At 37.9% G+C, this 20,658-nt stretch overlaps 1 long non-coding RNA gene across 1 annotated transcript; it reads left to right on the top strand.

The window, feature by feature from the left end:
* The first annotated feature begins 13,201 nt into the window (after nucleotides 1–13,201).
* LOC137199693 (uncharacterized) lies at nucleotides 13,202–16,610 on the top strand. The gene is made up of 2 exons (XR_010931831.1): nucleotides 13,202–14,541; nucleotides 16,109–16,610. It is a non-coding gene; the product is annotated as an uncharacterized lncRNA (long non-coding RNA).
* The last annotated feature ends 4,048 nt before the right edge of the window (nucleotides 16,611–20,658 follow it).

Below are 20,658 nucleotides of genomic sequence, written 5' to 3'. Positions count from 1 at the left end.
ACCACTATGGAGTCCTCAGGTAATAAAGTAGAGAACAGGCAGGGCAGCAGGACAGACTCCGCCCCTTCATACACCTCAACACCCGAGGCATGCTGGGAAACTGGGAGGACATACACAGACATATAGGGTTAACCTCATTTGCCTTCTTCAGGCGTGACCTGGATATTGCTGTGGTTTGCCAGCATCAAGGATGTCCCACCTCCCTTATTCCTGTTTGAATAATACTCAGCAATGATGTGGGTCAGACCTGCATCTGTGATGTATCTAAATGGGTCAGTGTGGCTGTATATGTCGTGTCCTTCGCCTTGTTTAGTGTTTGTTAATTGAAAAAGAACGGGCGATCAAGGGTGAGTGAGCATATACAGAGAAATGTGATACTAAAACTTTAAAGTTTAGTTCCAGTCGTAAACCTGTTTTTCTTGTTCTTCTTTTACTGTGCAGAGTTTCTCTGAGCTCACCTTAGATCTCAGTTTAATACCTGGACATACCTGCAGGATTTATGACATCACCACCATCCAGTATGCAAATTATACAAGTGTGATGTGGAAACTTGAAACCTCCAGAGCACAAACACAGTGAAGGAGGAGACAGCTGGTGTCCAATTTAGAAACCAACAATATTTACAGACTCACAGATTCTGGATTTTTTAATGAGAGAAAGAGATGTTAAGAATTTTTATCTAGATAATTGAACTTTGCTGAAAAACCATTTCAGACACAAATTATTATTCAAAGTGGGGGTATTTTCTTATATCTTAAAATATATCTGGAGGAGATTTTTAACTTTTATCTGGTAATAATTGGATGTAATTCGTGGTTTATTTGAACTTGATGTTCACTGAACTGTGAAATCATTACAGGTCATCAGCTGCACTCTGTTTATTTAACAAGTCATTTACAGTTTGTGTTTAGTTGCATTTACCTTCATATTAAAGTCAAACAGCTGCATCAACACTACCTGCCGCACTTCTCTCTCCTCACAGCTTGTCCTGGCTGATGTTGTACATCTTATTACATTTGAAAACATCATGAGTTTTGTTTTGTCAGCATTTAAAACAAGTTTTAAATCACACAGAGCACATTGTGTCAGTTGTAGCTGACAAAGAGCCCTGTTTGGTGTAGACGCAGAGCAGTATATCACAGTATCATCAGCATAAAAGAGGAAATTTGCTGTTGATATATATATTATATATATACAATAGTAGTGGTCCCAGGGCCGATCCCTGGAGCACGCCCTTGGATACACGAAGGGAGCTGGAAGTGACACCTTCTGCCTGCACACACTGAGATCTGCCTGACAGATAATTTTCAAACAGTCCTGTACTGATAAATCTTTGCTTCAATATCACATGATCCACAGTTTCAAATGCTTCAGATAAGTCAATAAAAAGGGCTGCCCAATGTTGCTTGTTGTCTAGAGATTTGATAAAATCATTTATTATGTTTATGGTGGCTGTAGTTGTAATGTTTTTTTACTAAAAACTGATTCAAAATCAGATAAGAACTCTTTCAGTTGTTCACTCACTACGTACTGTATATCACAAGATATTCCAGTGGTAATATGTTTTTTGTCTTGTTTTTTTCCTTAATAATCTTTCATCTGGGTGAGTTTTGTTTATTCCAAGAAAATATAATCACAGAGCCGTTAAACAGAGATTAAGACAATAAAGATTAGAGAAAGATGAAGTAATTAAGAGTTTGAATGTTTCAGGCAGTGGCTGCTGCTTGGTCTGTGTGCAGATTGTCCTCCTGGTCTAGAAAACCTTATGACTCTTATTTTAACTGCTGTGTGTGTCTGCAGATAAATGAGGCTGTATTCAACTTGTCTTCATTTGGAAAGCAGCAGGGATCATGAGAACAGAATGAGGAAGGTTTTCTTACCATGCACATGGATCACAAACATCACAAACACCTTCATCTTCATCGTCCTGGAAAAACAACAAACAAACAATCCAGAATCCTGATTTTATTGTCTTCTTCCAAACCACGATTCTGTCACTTCTCTCCTCCCAATAAACTAATGGCAACGAAAAGTTTACTTTCAGTTGCAGGAATGTCGAATATCAGGTTGAGGCAAGGCAAGTTCATTTGTATAGCACCTTCCAACGAGGCAATTTAAGGCAATACATAAAACATCAAGACAAGATGTAAAAAAAACAACAACAACACAACAAACAACAAACACAAAACAATATAAAAAGATGGTATAAAAAGACATAAATAGGATTTAAAGAGAATTTAAAAAAAGCTAAAATAGGATTTTTAAAAAAAATGAACTGGAGAATAAAAGTTATGCAGTGCAAGATATGAACAAATAGTCCCAAATTCAATTTATTAAAAAGGCCTGGATAGGATATTAGCCTGTAATTGTTCATTAATGAGATGTCTGGACGTTCTTTTAAAGACTAGATTGATGACTGCTGTTGTTTTCAGAGCATGTGGGAAGCAGCAGAAGACAGGTGTTGACTATTTACAGGTAATCTGATACAAAATGGTGACTTGAATTGGTTTTAAGTGGACACAATGACAGCTTGGCCAAAAGAATCCCGTCATCCTTTGCTCTCATTGTTTTTGTCTTCACTTGTAAAGGAAGGTGTGTTCAGAGGAGGGAATGCTGTAGTTAAACTGAAGGAAAAGTTCAGTTCAGATTCCAAACTGCAGTTTAAACACTGACTTCACATTCAGGTGGAACAGAGAACACAAACCTCACTGAACTCACTGAGTTCAAATGTCCACAGTGACTCTGACTCTTTGGGTTTCTGTGACTCACTTTGGTGTCTGAGAGACATTTCACCCTCAATTCTCTCCACAAAGACTAATATTCACTGACTTGCTCTGTGGTGAATTGCTTCCATCAGGACAGGTAAGTAAACACCTGAGATATTTCTGACACTTCACTCCCTGTGTGTGTTTCTTGAGGTCTTCCAGACCTGTTTGAAAAGAGTTTACACTAGTTTTTCATTTAGACACAATTTCACCTTGAAATCATTTAAATCAGCCTGTTAGAGAACTATTATAGGTCGAAAAGTTAAATATGTCCCTCCTGTTTAAAGTATTTTTGTATTTTATTATTGCAGGTGTATTTTATCTTTATGTCAGATTACAATGAAAATATCACACACACATATCCAAACATCAGCTCAGAGCTCAGGGCCAGATTTTGTTAAATCTCCCTGGAACGAGGTCCAGAACACATCTGGATCATTTCTGAGGAAACAGGAGGAGCTCAAACCAAACTGTGTGTGTATGTTTCACACCTGTTGATTCAGTTTTCAGATTCATATTAACTGCTGTTACTCCTTATGATTTACTGCTGTGAATAAGCAATTGTTTTGCTTATTCTTCCCTTCACTGAGTCCAGCTGTGAAATGGGGCAGTGCGGTGTCGTACGTCATTTTTCTCCTTCAGGGAACAGAAGTTGTAATCATAACATTTTGTTCCCTTTCATTCAGTTCACTCCAAAGTATATAGTACGTGTATCCATGCTCTGCAGATCAGCCACTGAACTGGAGGAAAACATCTATTACCCTTTTGCATCATAGATCCAGGAGGAAGGACAGAGTAAGCCACTGAAGGGGCTGTTACAACCAAACCAAACAAAAACCAAATGTGCGGTGAAGACCAACTGGCCGCAGCACAGATATCACCCACAGATACCCCTTTAAACTATGCCTGAATGACGCCCACGCACTTTGGATTGTTGCCACAAGATTTGGGGGCAGACTCTTAGCTATTATTTTGGACCTCTCAACAGGTAAACATGCAGATCCACAGTTTCGTCGGTCACTGAGGGGCCACCAGGATCAGGGAAAGACCCTGCTGATACACCCTCTTCAGGGTAGGCAGTATCAGTTAGACTGGGGGAAATGCATACAGCAGTGTGTTGGGCCATGAGTGCACTTGTGCGTCATCTGTTATGGAAAAGAAAAGGGGGCAGTGGGTATTCTCCCTGGAGGCAAAGAGATCCACTACTGCCCTGCTGAAATGATCACCAAGAGTGTAACTATAGGGGTTTCAAATCAGGCTATATTAAAGATGTTCACACCAAACGCTGAGACCAGAGAGATGAGCAGACAACCAACGGGAGTTTATTTCATTACACATGAACATACAGAACTCAGAAGATCACCAATGCAGCTCTCCTTCAACTTCACACACAAACCTATTTATACCAAAAGCGGAGGTGACTTCCTGCCTATGTTTTTTGGCACTTTCATGAGCCAAATGATCACTTCGACTTTGACCAATGGGTGTAGATGTCTCTGCACCATTTGGACATTTCTTAATTTCTGTTGTGTTTGTGTGGTGTACTTTGCTCCCCCCTTTCCTAATATTTCCAGATGTCTCCTGTTTGTCTGGTGGCCTAACGCTTTTTGGATGGGTCGATGCCGATCCGGTAAAAGTTTCCATTGGTGTTGTGCAACAATTAATGTTTTGTGTATTACTAAGTACAATTCCACACGCTCATCATATTTTCGCTCCAAGATAACCTCCACTCTTTTTCAGAGGGCCCCCCCACCTGGAGCGAAGGTCCAGGGGGAAGCATATTTCCATTCCCAGTAAATTATCTACAGTCGTCCCTTCCAAACATCTGTAATGCGTAGGAGGGACGACTGTAGGGCTGGCCACACCTTGGTGTTGTGATAAATCTTCAGATGGGCCAATAAATCTTCAGGTCACACACAACTTAGTATTAAACTCAAACTCAACTCAAACATTTCGGTAATAATCCAAACCTGACTCATCTCAGAAAACAATGTTGTCTCACACCTCTCTAACAGATATCAGTTGTACTTGGTATCTTCCGCATTTCTCCCAGTACACATTGCTTAGCGGCCTTCGCTCATCACACACGGAAAATTAAAATATGACATTGCTGATTCTGCCCTTTCATATTCCCTATCTAGATGTAAATGTTTTCTTAGCACAATTACTGGCCTATTCATGGAGGGACAGTTTTCCACCACCTTGGTTATAGGAAGGTGCCAAAAAAGCTGCCAAAGATGGCTCCATAGTGCCAGATTGACCAAATTCATCCAACTACTGCAGCATAGTGGTTTGGTACATATTGAAGTAAACTCTGGGATAAAGTCTTTAAACATAGGGAGGTGTTTTTTAACTGTTGTTGTGAAAAGTCCAGTGAACTGCAATGGCTTCTGAGCCGCACAGAGAGAAAAGGGTTGTGTCATCCTGTCTAAGTGATGCAGCAGCAGCAGCAGCAGCAGCAGCAGTGCTCATCTGGCTGTTTTAATTTAAGGTGAGCACAGAGAAACTTCCCCCCTTCAAGCTCTGCTCAGAGAACATCACAGTCAAGAAGAACAAGAAACCAAACACAAGCGGTGTTTGTGTAACTTTTCTCTCTAATTCTGTTGTCCTGCTGCTGTGCAAACAGACAGGAGGGATTTCAATGTGCAACTACACTGCCAGGCTGAAAATCCTGTGCTGCCATCTAGTGGTTGCTGCAAAACTTTACAATGAGTGGCTGAACAATTCTACAGAAGGTGGAAACACTGTTTCTGTCATCATCTTAATACCATCAGACTGCCTGTCTGTCCCTCTGGCATGTTTAATAAAAGTAGTTCTGACATTTAGACACAACTGAGCTCGGCTCCCATGTGTCATCTTCTCCACCACCTGCACTGATTATAGAGCAGTTTTCCAAAGCGCAGGAACTTCAGTACATTTACTCAAGTACTGTGTTTAAGTACAATGTTGAGGTACTTGTACTTTACTTGAGTATTTCCATGTGATGCTACTTTCTACATTTCAGAGGGAAATATTGTACTTTCTACTCCACTACATTTATTTGACAGCTTTAGTTACTTTTCAGATGAAGATTTGACACAATGGATAATATAACAAGCTTTTAAAATACAACACATTGTTAAAGATGAAACCAGTGGTTTCCAACCTTTTTGGCTTTTGACGTCTTACAAAAAGCAGTGTGTAGTCGGGGTCACATTTCACATGTCTATGAGTTGTTAACAGCTCCACCAAATAGTGGTTTTTCCCTCTAAACTTCTCACATGCTTTCATTTCAATAAATGTTCAAATGATCCAATATTTCAGCAAAAATCAAAGATTAGAGAAAAAGTCGGAAAACTGAAAACAGATTTGTGTATCAGAACTTTGTTTTTTCTTCTTTCCTCTCCCATTAATCATCTCACCACCCCTCAGATTTATCTGCTGACCCTTTGGAGGGGCCCGACCCCTAGGTTGGGAACCACTGGACTAAACTAGCTAACTGTATATAAAGTAGTGTAAACTAGCTCCACCTCCAGCAGCTACAACAGTAACATGCTGCTCTAACACTGATGCTTCACTATTAATAATCTAATGATGTCATATATAATAATATATCAGTCAGAGGGACCAAACCACTACTTTTACTGCAATACTTTAACTACATCAAGCTCATAATACTTATGTACTTTTACTGCAATACTTTAACTACATCAAGCTCATAATACTTATGTACTTTTACTGCAATACTTTAACTACATCAAGCTCATAATACTTATGTACTTTTACCGTCGTAGGATTTTTCATGCAGGACTTTTACTTGTAATGGAGTATTTTTACTTTGCTGTATTGGTACTTTTACTGCAGTAAAGGATCTGAATATTTCTTCCTGCGCTGCTGCTGGCAGTTTCTACAGAGGATCATGTGATTGTCAAAGGTCGACATTCATCAGCAGAGTGTTGCTGGATAAGATGAACTCTCTGGTTTTACCTGCTTTTATTTCAAACACAGCACTGCTGCAGAGAAACAACATGATAAAAACATGTGAAATCTGTTGCAGTGTGGAAGCATCACCAAACCCTGACACACCAACAAGTATTTTAGAGCTAAATGTAAAAAGTGAGCAGGTTTTAACTGTGTAACTTGTGTATCAGAATTTTGCCAAAAATAGTTCCCAACAAATCCACTATTTGCTGGTTTCAGTTTCTCAAGTATGATAATGTGATGCTTTTCTTTGTCATATATGATTATACACTGAATATCTTTTGGTTTTGGACTGTTGGTCAAACAAAAAACATCTGAAGACGTCACATTTGTCTCTGGAAAATTATAACAGCATTTTCATATTTTTAGGTCTACAAACTGCTGAGCAACAATCACAGAAGATCTGCACCAGTTTAATCAACCTACAGATTCTTTTCTCTATTCATTGATTAAATGTTTGGTCTGTAATGTCTTCAAATGTCTTGTTTTGTCTGATCAACAGTCCAAAAGCCAAAAATATTCTGTTAGATATATAGAAGACAAAGAAAACCTGAAAATATTCACCTTTAAAAAGCTGGAACCAAAGAATTTTTGCCATTAAAAAAAGAAAAAAAGATCAAAACAATGAAATTGATTATAAAATTGGTTTTCAGTTAATTTTCTGCTTACAGATCAATCAACTAATTGTTTCAGTTTTTTATCATCTATGATATTGTTTTGACTGAAACCTTTTTTAACCTTCATTTTCACAATTTTACACATCGTACAAATCATCAAATTTGATTATTTTTCTGCAGCCCAACTGAACACGTGATTAAATATTGTTGTAGTTGTTTAATTTTGATGTGTTTCAGTTTTCTAAATTTCTCTCAAAAGTCTGAAAACAAGAGAAAGATGATTGTTGAATCATCTTCAGTTTGATTTCTCTTGTAGATTACAATTATATATAACAATTATATATAATATGTTGTAGACATAAAGGTTTCAAATGTGTTCTGGATCTGATTTATATTACTATCAGGAGTCTTGTGAGTATATTTATATACATGAGACAATAATAAAAACATCATCAATAATTCATATTCATACAATCTGATCTGATATAAACCAGCGTAGATACTGAACATCATCAACCCACATGATATATCACCTGATATATCTTATTCCTCTGTGTCGTAGACCACCGTTGTTGTCCAGAAACTATTAAAAACATGAGTTTGATCAGATTAGTTTGTTTAGAAACGGCTCCAAAGACTAATAACAGCAATCATGTAGTAAATCTGTGTAACTGGATATTATTTATTTATATATTTATTGGATAACCAATACGTCTCTAGTCTCAAAGTGCAACACAGAACATATATCCACGTATCAGTCATTTTTAGACAGATGAGGATTAAAATAAACTCTCACTTACTAATTAGAAACATAACATCTGCTCTTTTATTTTTAAATTAATTAAAAAAAATAAACTAAATATATAAACCTGTATTTCCGCTGCGCAGGTTAACAACCACCCAATGAAGAAAATACCAGAACCTAATTGACTAACCTGTTAATTGATTTAACAGATATAAATAATAGAACTATTACTGGGGCATCAGTCAATAAGCCACTGATTCGGCCCGCTGTGTGTTTTTAATGCACGTCATTAAACACAGAGTAACACAGCGTGACAGCATGACAGGCTTTTACAGATTCCTGTCTCTGAATGACCTGAACACATAACTGTGATGGAAACAGAGAGAACAGGCACATTTCTCTATACAATATATCAACAAAATGATTCACTGATCATGAGAATAATTGTTAGTTTCAGCCCTATAAAACAGTAAAAAAAAAAAAAAACAAGTTGCAGTGATGAGTGATGTTTCACCTGTTGAGTGTGTCTTCATGTGTCCTCGAACAGCCGTCTTCCCCTCAGCATCTGCTGATCCTTCCTCCATTTATGAAGCACAGCTGGCTGCAGAAACATCCTGCCGTGTGTTTCCTGAAGGTGTCCAACTAAAACATCTGGATGTTCACAGCTTTGCAGATTTGACCACAGAACAAACACTCACAGTAACTGTTAATATAATGAACTAAATGGAGTCCAGCCTCAGAGTTGACTGTACGATTCCTCTGATACTTTCTGCAGCTGGAAAAAAGTGACTCCGCTGAAATAAACAGCTGCAGACATCTGGAGGTTCCTGACAGGCGTGTGATGGGCTGACTCTGCTGACAGTCAGGACACGACTGACTGAATGATACGAACATCCCCGACCTCCTGCGCTTAACATCACAGAGCATCTTACACATGAATAACACTTTATTGATCCCTAAGAGGAAATTAATGCAACATTCTCATGAGGAACCATTTCAGAAACCTCTTCTGTGTTTCAGCCGAAGGAACCAGGACTAAATTCAGTTCCTGGTCCCCAAAAAGGTCCCTGCTGCAGGAAGCAGAGCCGATATTGGGACGACGGTTGGACATTACTTGTCAACTTAACTGACATTTAAAATAAAGCTGTATGCAGTTTGACTTCCTTTACTTGTCTAAAGACTGAAATAAAGATCTTTTTGACCAAAAAGTTCTATGAACTAGGGAACCAGAGGAAATAAACTCATTGTAATTAAAGTTGTGTTGTGGAAGTTTTGACCTCTTCAAACTGAGAGAATGTCTTAATGAAGCCGGTTAAATTCTAAAATGCCACTTTCACGCTACTGCCACCATCTGCTCTGTCAGCGATATGACAGCGTTTCTACAAAGCTCCAAGCCGGCGTTTTCACATTTACACACTCTGGAGGACGGTTTGGAGAAGCTTTTGAAGAAATGTCATTTTAGTCTGGACAAAGGGCCAAAACTGAGAGAAAAAGATGTGTTTACTATTTAGCCGGCTCAGTGTGGACCTGGTCTGAGTGTGTTTTAAAAACTGTGTTGTTTAGTTCAACCATGAAACCATCAGTAAGTTAAGTTTTATTTTTCTCATTCACATCCACAACTCTCTCTTTAAAACAAGCTGTGAAGCCGACAGCAAAACTTTGTTTTAAACATTAATAAACAACAATAAATGTTCACCCCTTGTTCTAATGTTGATACCAGAGTCTCCCAGTAATTCCTTGTTTTCTGCAGCCTGAGGTTTGTTTTTGATAAATTACTGACGTCCAGCGCTCGACAGGAAATCAAGCGGCAGCCATTTTGCTAATCAAAATACTGATGGCTCCAGTTTTTCAAATGTGAGAAAGTGCTGCATTGCTTGCCTTTTTTTTTGGGTTTTGGACTGTTGGTCAGACAAAACAAGACATTTGATTATGTCACTTTGGGCTCTAGAAAATTGTGTTTTCTGATGCTTTAGTGACTGAATGATTGACAGAGAAAATGATCTGCAGATTAATTGACAAAGTAAATAATTGTTAGTTGCAGCTTTAATACTCACCTTTACTTCTGAAGTGCTCTCTCAGTCTTCCAGCAGACACCTCAGTACGAACAGAAACTGTCTGAGAAAAGCTCTTTGATGTCTGTGTAGCGACAGACGCTGTAAGCAGACGGTCAGTTTGACACCCAACACGCGTATCATGAGGTAAAACCTGGTTTGAAGCACTGCTGGGATTTGCTCTGAAAAGAAAAAACAGAACAACAGATGTTAAGTTCTCTGTAAAAGACAGAACCACAAGATGAGGTTATTAGGGCTGCAACAATGCTTATTGTTATTAATAATTAATCTGCCACTAAACTTGTCAATTAATTGTGTCCTAGAGTCCAAAGGGACGTCTTCAGGTGATTTGTTTTGTCCGACAGACAGTCCAAAACCTGAAAATATTCACTTTACTATTAGATGACAAAGAAAAGCATCAAATCCTCACATTTGAGAAGCTGTGATGTTTGGTATTTCCTGGGCTGGCTGCAACTAATGATTGTTTTTATTATCGATTAATCTATCAGTTCTTGATTGTTTAGTCTATTAAATGTTAAAAAATAGTGAAAAAATTGCATTCAATTTGCTTGTTTTGTCTGACTAACAGTCCAAAACCTGAAGATATTCAATTCTAATCTATTAATTGATAAAATAATTGACATATTAATCAATAATGATAATAATAATAATAATAATAATAATAATAATAATAATAATAATAAACTTTATTTATATATCACCTTTCATAACATAAAATGCAGCTCAAAGTGCTTTACAAAAAAGTTATTAAAAACAAACAAAAAACAGATATTTAAAAATAGGGAACATTTAAAATAACCAAGAAAAATGAAAAAAAAGAAAAAAACAATGAACGATAAAAAACTAAGAAGATAAAAAGAGGTAAAATCATCAGGCGATAAGAAAGATAATACAGGTAGTAAAAACAGCTGATAACAGTAAAGAGCAAATTAAAGGTTGAGTTAATTAAAAACAAGACCATAAAAGTAACTTTGAGCTGCTTCTTGAAATTATCGGCAGAGGATGTTTGTCTAATATGCGGCAGGACTTTGTTCCAGATCTTTTGGTGCGTAGCTGCAAAAAGCTGCCTCACCAAACTTTTTGCATTTTATTTGTGGCACATTTAACAAGCCAGCGTTAAGCGACCTAAGCGGACGGTTTGGAACATACTCTGACAAGCAATCTGAAAGATATGAAGGTGTTAGACCTTTCTGGGCTTTAAAAACAAGTAAAAGAATTTTAAACTCTATTCTCAGCGTTACAAGTAACCAGTACAATGACGCTAATACTGGTGTAATATGTTCCCTTTTCCTAGTTTTGGTTAAAATCTTGCTGCTGAGTTTTGAATGAGTTGCAGCCTTTCAATGGTTTTATTTGGTAAACCAGTATAAAGTGCATTACAATAATCTAAGCGTGAAAAAACCAAGGCATGAGTGAGTTTCTTAGCATATTCCAAAGTAAGGTAGGGTCTGACTCTTGAGATGTTTCTTACATGATTTGTAATGTACTTCTGGTTTAATCTGTAGAGCCAGATCCTGCTTGAAAGTTCTTCTCTCTGTGCATTTGTGCCAATTATAAGAACTTCTGTTTTGTCTTCACTTAATTTAAGCAGGTTATCACTCATCCACTGTGCAATGCTAGAGAGGCAATCTATCAAGGGATTTAGGGCCTCCTTATCATCTAGTGCTACAGATAAATATAACTGGGTGTCATCTGCGTAACAATGAAGATTTACACCATGGTTGTGAACTATTTCTCCAATCGGAGGCATATACAGGGAGAACAGTAGTGGACCAAGAATTGAACCCTGAGGAACACCAAAGAGAAAATCACGTTTGTCTGAGACATGTTCACGAAGGCTGACAAAATAGCTTCTGCCAGTGAGATAAGTGTTAAACCAGTTAAGCGCAGTTCCAGAGAGTCCAATCCAACTTTCAAGTCTGTCTAGTAGTATCTCATGGTTGCCTGTATCGAATGCAGCACTTAGATCAAGAAGAACTAGGACTGAAACGTTTTTATCGAAGATCATTTGTTACTTTTATAGGAGCTGTCTCGGTGCCATGTCCTCTTCTAAAACCAGACTGAAATTTCTCATGGATCTCGTTTTTTTGCAGGAATGCATCCAACCGTGGTAGCCCAGCAGAGTCAGATCGAGAAACCAGCCTCGTACTGGGCCCGCGTGACGAAGCAGTCCTCGATGAAGTGCGAGGAACAGAAATGGATGTTGGGGTTTTACTCCAGTGGCAGGTTGGTGTAGATGAACATGATCCACTGCTGTCAGACCGACTATTGAGGTACTTTTGTGTCTTTATTATGCAGTCAAACAGAATAGGTTTGCAATCAAAAAATAGATTTGAGAGCAAAACTATTGACACTGCAATCAAAAATGTTTTGTTTGTGAATCCAAAAGTTTTGTTTGCTGTTGAGCTGAATCTCGTAGGTCCCGGAGTCTCTATGCTACATCTAGCAACATCCACAGTTAGTAAACGAGAGGGAGTTTTGAAGTCCATGTAGAAGACAGAAAATCAATGCACAGGTATGTTTACACATAACTTCCGTCTTAGTAATAGCAAGAATGTTATGTTTCAACTGGTGCATGTAAATTGCTTTTGTTTAACAATCTGTGATGTTGTAATGGGTTAAAAAATACATATTGATTTGTCAACCTGTAGCTCAACTAATCATCACAGCTCTACACTCCAGATTGCTTTTGTGAAGATCTCTGTTCACACCTGAACCCCAGAAAAACTGTTATATGTCACATGTTACATTAATTAAGCCATTAATTAATGCTATAACCCTTTATAAAGGGTGCCTTATCAGAAACTATTAAGAGGAAAGTAGTTACAGGGAAAGCAGTTTGGATTATCCAGCGTAATAGTGACAATCTCTTGAATTTTCACAAACTAAATTGGGGTTGGAGGCAGAAATTGCAGAGACACGTCTCCAAACCTGGACAAATAAAACCAAAACGTGACTCTGGATGATGTGCTGATCAGAGCGTCAGTGCTGGTTAAGTTTGTCTGCTCAGAGTTAATATGAAGTCTGTTTGAAAAGCTGATCCGCACACCATCACGCCTTCTCTGTCGGGTTCAGTCAGGTTAACTGACAGATCAGAGAGCAGCTTTGTGTTCAGATGACAGCTGAACTGTGCCGCTGTAAAAGCTTTTCTGATGTGAACAAGACGACGGAGCCGCCCTCCGCCTCCACGAAACCGACTCCACCGGGAATTCAACCGAGAGATCTGTCGACGGCGCCAGGAGACGAGCCGCTGTTTGAACTCTCTATTCAAAGAAGAAAAATAAAAGAAACCACAGCTGATTGTTCCCACGTCAGAAACCTTCACCACAGAGTCGAGACTTTCTGTTCCACTGCGAGGCTGCATGAAAGCAACAGCAGCTGCACATGTTCACAGGAAGTGCATCAGTCCTGTTTCTTAATGTTGGTTATCTGCCCTGATCCAGGACTCGGACGTTTCAGTCACTCAGCAGCTCATAAGATTTGTAAGAATGTTAAAAACATCAAATCAACAAATGGTAGACTGATTTCTTAGTGATTTTTAATGTGGAAAAAAGGCATCAGGCAGTGTAAAATACCAAAAATAAATATATAAATAAATGATTCTTCTATTATATTCAATACAAAGCATTTAAAATCCTTGCTCACCAACTTGTGTATGGGTATGGGATGCTGTGAGCCGGCACTTTTGTTGTGTACCAAAGACTCGGATTAAAGCAGGAAATTCTCCCACACGCCTGTCTGTAAATGATCTCATGAGAAAATGACAACATCTATAGACATATATATATATATATATATATACATAGAGTGGTGGTAGGATCTGGGCTCTTCCCTCTGACCTAAACCAACATGAAAACTAAACCTAACAGACATAAAGCTGCTAAAATAGGCCTCCTACCAGACCCACCAAAAACCAAAAGAACTGACAAAGGGAAAACACTAAAACATGTCAGCTACATGTAACCAGGTGGTCAAATAATAATATTTATGGAAATAATATCCATGCTGAGGAACTTCTCCATTGTTTCTATCTATCAATCTAGCTGGGGATGCTCATGTTGGACAGCAGGGGGTGTGAGTTTACCACTTAGTGCAGCGATATGCCTGCTGAGTGGACAGGGAATGCTGGGAAAAATACAGGAAGTACAACATAATGCGCTACTTTCTGCTGAGAATAGCCACTGGTTCCAACGGTGAGAGTATTTATCAGGTATCTTATCTTGTTTTGAGATTATTATGCATGATCCTGTAAAATAGTGGTTTAATGATGTTAGATGCACTTGTATAAAAGCCACATGTTGTGCGATTGTTTTGGTAGGATTGCAGATGTTGGTGGATTGAAAGCCACACGTGCGGAGCACAGCTTGCTATCCGTGAATTTGGTATGAAACAGTTTATTTTGTTTTACTGTTTGTATTTGTTCATCAAATATATAAAGCAAAATGAACGTTGCTTTTTTTTGTGAACTGGAAAAACTGCTAAATTTGATGCATTAGCGCTGATATGTTACATGGCAATGCAGTGAATGTTTTTGTGTTCTTCTGTTCATAGAGGTGCCACTGCTGTATTTATGCCGTATTTATGCTGTTTATTTATTTGTTTATTTTTGCTAAATGTTTCTTTTGTAAAATTTCACAACCTGGCCTTTGGTGGAAGCCAAGAATTTTCTAAGTTGCTCTCCATAATTGGATAACAAAACAAGGAGAATAAAACCCCCAAAAATTTGCATTTGAAGTTGACTTTGTGTTGACTTTATCCCCGGCTTCATACAAAACAAAGAGAAAGAGAGGGAAAGAGAGCTAAAGTTCCTGCTGCCTCTTTATTGGTTCTCCCTCAATCAGGCTGGATCAGACAGAGCTGTTATAGAGCAGTTATCCAAGACTTTTATACATAAAAGGCTTGTTGGCTACTAAAACAGAAAATGTGCAGGCAACTTAAACATGCACCACAACCCCGAACAGTGCAAAAATAAAAGGACTAAACCACAGCTCCAACATACAGAAACAGATGAGAAGAAGAGAAATCTTTATCTTGAGAAGAATCTTAATATTTTCTTCCTGCATCAGAGATGAAGATTGAGATAATAAATGACTTACAGTGAAACATGTTCGACATTTTGCTGCTGTTGGTCTTTATGTTCAGCATTCAGTTCAGACTTGTGTCGTATTCAAAGTGTTACAGAAATGTTTCAGGACCCACTGATTAAAGCTGCTGTTGAGACTGTTTAACAACAAAAAGCAGGTGTTTATTCAGACATGAGACTGATGTTAAACCATCAGTTGAACAGTGAATTATATTTTATTTGCTGTAATCATTCCTCCTGTTCATACTGACCATTAGAAGATCCCTTCATAATGACCTTACAATGGAAGTGATGGGGGACAAAATCCACAGTCCTCCTTCTGTGCAAAAAATGTATTTAAAAGTTTATCTGAAGCTAATATGAAGCTTCAGCGTCCAAATGAGTCAAATCAAGTAGATATCTTTCAACGTTACAGTCTTCTTAGTGCCAAAGTCCCTCTTTTTGTTACTATACTTCCACCTGCAGCTCAACAGGGAAACACTGTCCGAGGAAACACAAAGAGGGAATTTGATGCTAAAAAGACTGTAAATGTGTCAGATATCCACTTGATATGACTAACTCAGACTGCTGAAGCTGAATAGAAGCTTCACACAGACTTTTGAATGCATTGAAAGCACCTTTGAAGGATGTTTTAATATCCAGTATGAACAGGAGGAATGATTACAGCGAGGAAAACCTCTTTCACTGTTACTATGGACACCTGACTGCTGGTTTAACACACTGGAAAATGTAAACTTCTTCTTTAAGTCTTTAAGTCTCCACCCACCACCACATAACTCCTGAACTCCCCAGGGCTTTAACAAACCCACTTAAATCCACTCCAGAAAATAGACCAGCCTGACTCTGATCTGCTTAACACACTGCAGCACTGCAATTGAAAATCAATTGAGGGATGATGAATGGGGGCCATTAGCTGCTGTGGCGCCGGGCTGGATCCAGTAAATAAAGGCTGGCGATAAACATGGCGGTCGACGCGGTCTGAGAAGCCGGCGGAGACGTTCGTTAGACCGGCAGCCAAGTGTCAGAGTTGATGAATGGTTCGACTCTGAGAAGACCCCTGAAGACTATAAATTATATTTCCAGTGTTAACTTAATGGAGAAACACAAATCATCCACAGCAGCAGCACACCGAGAGCAGAGGAACCTGAGAGTCCTGGACCAGAACCATGAAGAGTTCATCTCTAATAAAACTTTATTCATCATAGAAGAGTCTTTACTTAAAAGTTAAAACATCCTGAAAACCTCTGCAGATGCAGGGCACACCTCAGTCTCCATCACTCTGTATGTCAGGCTGAATTCTGTGTCCAAATTTAGGTTTAATTTTCTGCTGTCAGTCATTTTATCATTCAATAAAAACCACTGCAGGTCTGTTTGAAGTCGACTCTTGTAAAATCTATAATTTCCATCCAGACTGTGAAAGTTTCTCATTCAGCTCCTCCTCATCCTTCACAAACTCTCATTAGTTGGTTTCATTTTGTGCTGTCAATCATTCTATTCAAATCAGTCTTCTCTTTTCTTGAGCACTTTCTGTATTTCTTCTTGTCTAAAGTTGAGTTTCACAGCTCCGTCTTGACTTTGAAAACTTTTGACACGTTTTTGTTGTTTTGTGAGGACATTGTATTAACCGACTTTCATTTTATGTTATTGTTATTCTTGGAGACGGATACTATGTTTAACCAACTCTGTACCGTCAAATTTAATTAATAGTCATGTGGGGACCCGTTTGGAGGAGAGTTCCCACAATGTCACAAATACAAGTATCCACACACACACACTTGTTTGTATCCAGTTGACAGAATAAAATGTTGGTATGGTTTGTTTCTGCAAACCATGGATACGTCGAATCTCTACATTTAAATACATTTAATATGTAGCATATCGACATTTCTACTATATGTATCATAAGGAAAGTGACATAGTTGAGATGATCGCTTCTTGTTTCAACCGACAAAATTGGGTATTTTTAGCGAGACATTTATAGTTGTTCTTTTGGCAACAAATCCGGGTATTTTAACCCAAACCATGATCTTTTTCTAACCCTAACCAAGTGGTTTTTGTGCCTAAACCCAACCAGACCTTAACCACAGTGTTGTTGCAACTGATAATTGAATGCTTGACACGTGAAAAGCCTAAAATGCGATCAACTTTGAAACATAGTGATTGAAACATAGAAAATTCAACATATCTGTGGTTTTCAGAGACGTACAATGCCAACGTTTTTTTTTCTGGTGAGTGGGTTATTTTGTCACAGGACAACTTATTCCTTTATATTAATTCCTCGGAGGCCGACACTAACCCTAACACCAACTCCGAGTCTGTACCATAAAGGAGAGGAGTCCCCACAAGACACCTGACAGCTTTGTGTCCCCATAAGGTAAATACAAATAAACACACACACGATGCAGAATGAGGACACCATGACAGAACACCTTTAAAAAAGTTACGTTTGAAGTGTATTTATTAATATAATAATAATAATAATAATAATAATAATAATAATAATAATAACCAGAATGCAGTGTAACCTTCACTCAGTCCAACCTATCTTCTATTGCAGAGAATAATCACAGTTATAAAAATATCTTTCTTCACACGTCCGCAGAGTCGTGTTGGTGGATTTTTTTTAAAAAACTTTTATTTTATTGCCCCTCCCCTCAAAATCCAAATATAAAACAACACAGAGATTTGAGTCCCAGGGGAATGAATGGAGGATGTGTTTTTCCACTGCAGAGAAACTTTGACCAGCTGAACGTCACTCAGATGAGTTTGATCGTCTCTAAGAAACCTTTGAAATATTGAAGAAAAGAAGAACTGTGGTCTTACAAATCAAATGTCAAAGCATGAAATTTATTTGGATTCAGCTGTTTTAAATTATCAACTAGTGACCGATTCCAAGAGTTTTACTGTAAACAGTTTGAATAATATGTTTAATGTGACACAAGCCACAATTATTGAATAAAAAAATACAACCAAAGTTATTTTTTGGAAATAGAGCTGTTAAACAGCAGGGCCTCTGGGAAATGTAGTTGTGGCCGTCTCTGAGCTCACTTCCTCTTTATGATATAGTGTATTATACCATACTCACCAAATTCTCAGTGTGAAATGTATGCGCTATAGAGATCCATCCTGTCCAGCTACCGACTCAATAGAGTTGCAAAGTGGGAGGAGATATTTCTGGCAACCCCTGGTTCCAAAAGTAACAATCCTGTTCATTTTTCCCATAGATGATGTCAATCAGACTCTCAGTTCTCTCTTCTACAGTTTGAACATGAAACTCTCCTGGTTCAATCATCAGTACAACAGATAAATAACTGTGTTCAAAAATATCTGGTCCTTTCACAAAAGTTGAAAGTAAAAGACTGCGGACATAAAGATTTTGGGGTAGAAGTTAACCCTCTAAAACCTACATAGACGCACCTGGACATAGTTTTATATTTTTGTCAATTCTGAGCTCATTCTTCCAGTTAGTATCAAGTGAATATACATCCTATAATTCAGGGGAATCTGCTCTTTCTTTCTGGTGCAGTGTAATGTCACCATCATGCATTACTTTTGTGTAAGCAAACCATATTTGACAAAAAAAGAAAAATGGTGAAAAAAAACTTGTGTTTTGTTGAATAACTCCATAGTCAACCAGAGAATTTTTGTTTTTTCAACGTGAAAAGTTGTATTTAGGTGTTTTAGAGCTGCATGTAAAAGTTGGTGCAAATCCACCTTTTCCTCAGTGAGTTACAGCCACTTAATTGCATATTGTCCTGGGTGTTTTTTTTAGTAAACAATGTGACAATATATACATTTTGGTGGTGTCTTTATATTTTGGTCACCTGAGAGTAAATATCAAAGTGTTATATATCATTGGAAAATAGACAAGCTAATCTGTTGATATATGGAAGTGCACAGTGAGTGCGCACAGTGAAGCCAATGAAGCCCAGCAAACTTCTCTTTCTGCATCATGTGACGCACCGTAAATCGGCCCTGATGGTCATAAAGGCAACGTTCAAGGTGCCTCAGAAAGCCGAATCTCATGGTTCAGAAAAAAAAGCTTGTCAGTATCATAAATGGTTCTAAAGTTATTTAATGTTTTGTAGAACATGAGCTGTGTCTCAAATCACATACTTCTGTTAGTACACTTTCCTGTAGTACACTGTGTACACTATATATTACTGGCGCGAATTTTGACAGGGTAGTGTTGTCTCAAATCAAACCCAGCCGTTGTGCACTTACCGGAAATTAGCATTAGCTAGCGTTAGCATCCGTGTTATCGTTCTTGCTACCAAATCATTACAGACTGCTAAATTAACCCAAAAACATACTGATGGCTTATATCCGACAACAGCATAGTGGTGCTAAGTGCTAAGTGCACTGCATTTTTCTATACTTCACAGTGTGAACGCACTTATGCACTCAAAATGTTAAGTGTAAGTACAGAAGTATGCGATTTGAGACACAGCAATGGTCTAGTGTAGCATTGACACTACGCTCAGTTCCAGAGGGTTAACTACAACTCCCAAGGTGCATTTCACCAAGAAACAGCCAATCACCAAGCTTAAAATTGGGTCACATGTGCCACTAACGGCGAGCAGAAGCTAAAGATTACAATAATGAGAAAACTAATTTTACAATCTACAGAGTGGATCAGGGAATCACGCGTTTTGTTTACAACTTAGGCGACAAAGTCTTACACTCTGATTCGCTCCTCTGACTGGCTTCTTCTCCATGGCAACAGCAGCCGAGGCTCATGGGTATTGTATTAATTTTAGCCATCTGTCAAAATCGCAGACAAAATGTAATTTATCAGGAATGAAGTATAAATAATGTAAACTGATGTCAGAATATAAACCTTTAGGATCGTTACATTATCCAGGAGAATCCTAAGTTTCTATGTTCAGTAACATCGAGGCGATCAATTAAAGAAATATTTTAATTGGAAATAGAGAACGAGGAAAAACACCCATCACACTTCGCAACTCTACACATTGAAAGTTTGTTTTTCGACATGTTCCTGGGGTTTACTTTTCATATTCTAAGATAAATTAGTGCCTTAGAATATAGATAGACCTTTATAATAAAAGCTGAAATCTTAGTGATTTTAATTTCATATTGTAGTGTATTTAAATTTAATTTTGTTAGCATACAAAAAACTACAGCAGCTACCAACAGGCTGTAAATATCAGCAAAAAGTGAAGTGTTAGATAGATACTTACAGTAAATCCAAATTATGACAGCAAATCAAAAACATTTTAATTTTACTGTATTATCTTATAATTCTGATCTAATTTCAACCAATTAAGTCAATAGTTTGTATACTTTGTATCTCATAATTTTGACTTATTTATAGATTTTTTTATTTTTATCATTACAATGTATTCATCAATTTTTAATTTTTTTCCCAGGCTGTAATGGTCTTCCATACAAT

Source organism: Thunnus thynnus, chromosome 16, assembly GCF_963924715.1.
Source record: "Thunnus thynnus chromosome 16, fThuThy2.1, whole genome shotgun sequence".
Taxonomy (NCBI): Eukaryota; Metazoa; Chordata; class Actinopteri; order Scombriformes; family Scombridae; genus Thunnus; species Thunnus thynnus.
Note: the sequence above shows the minus strand (reverse complement) of the source record. Positions and strands in the feature narration are given on the sequence as shown.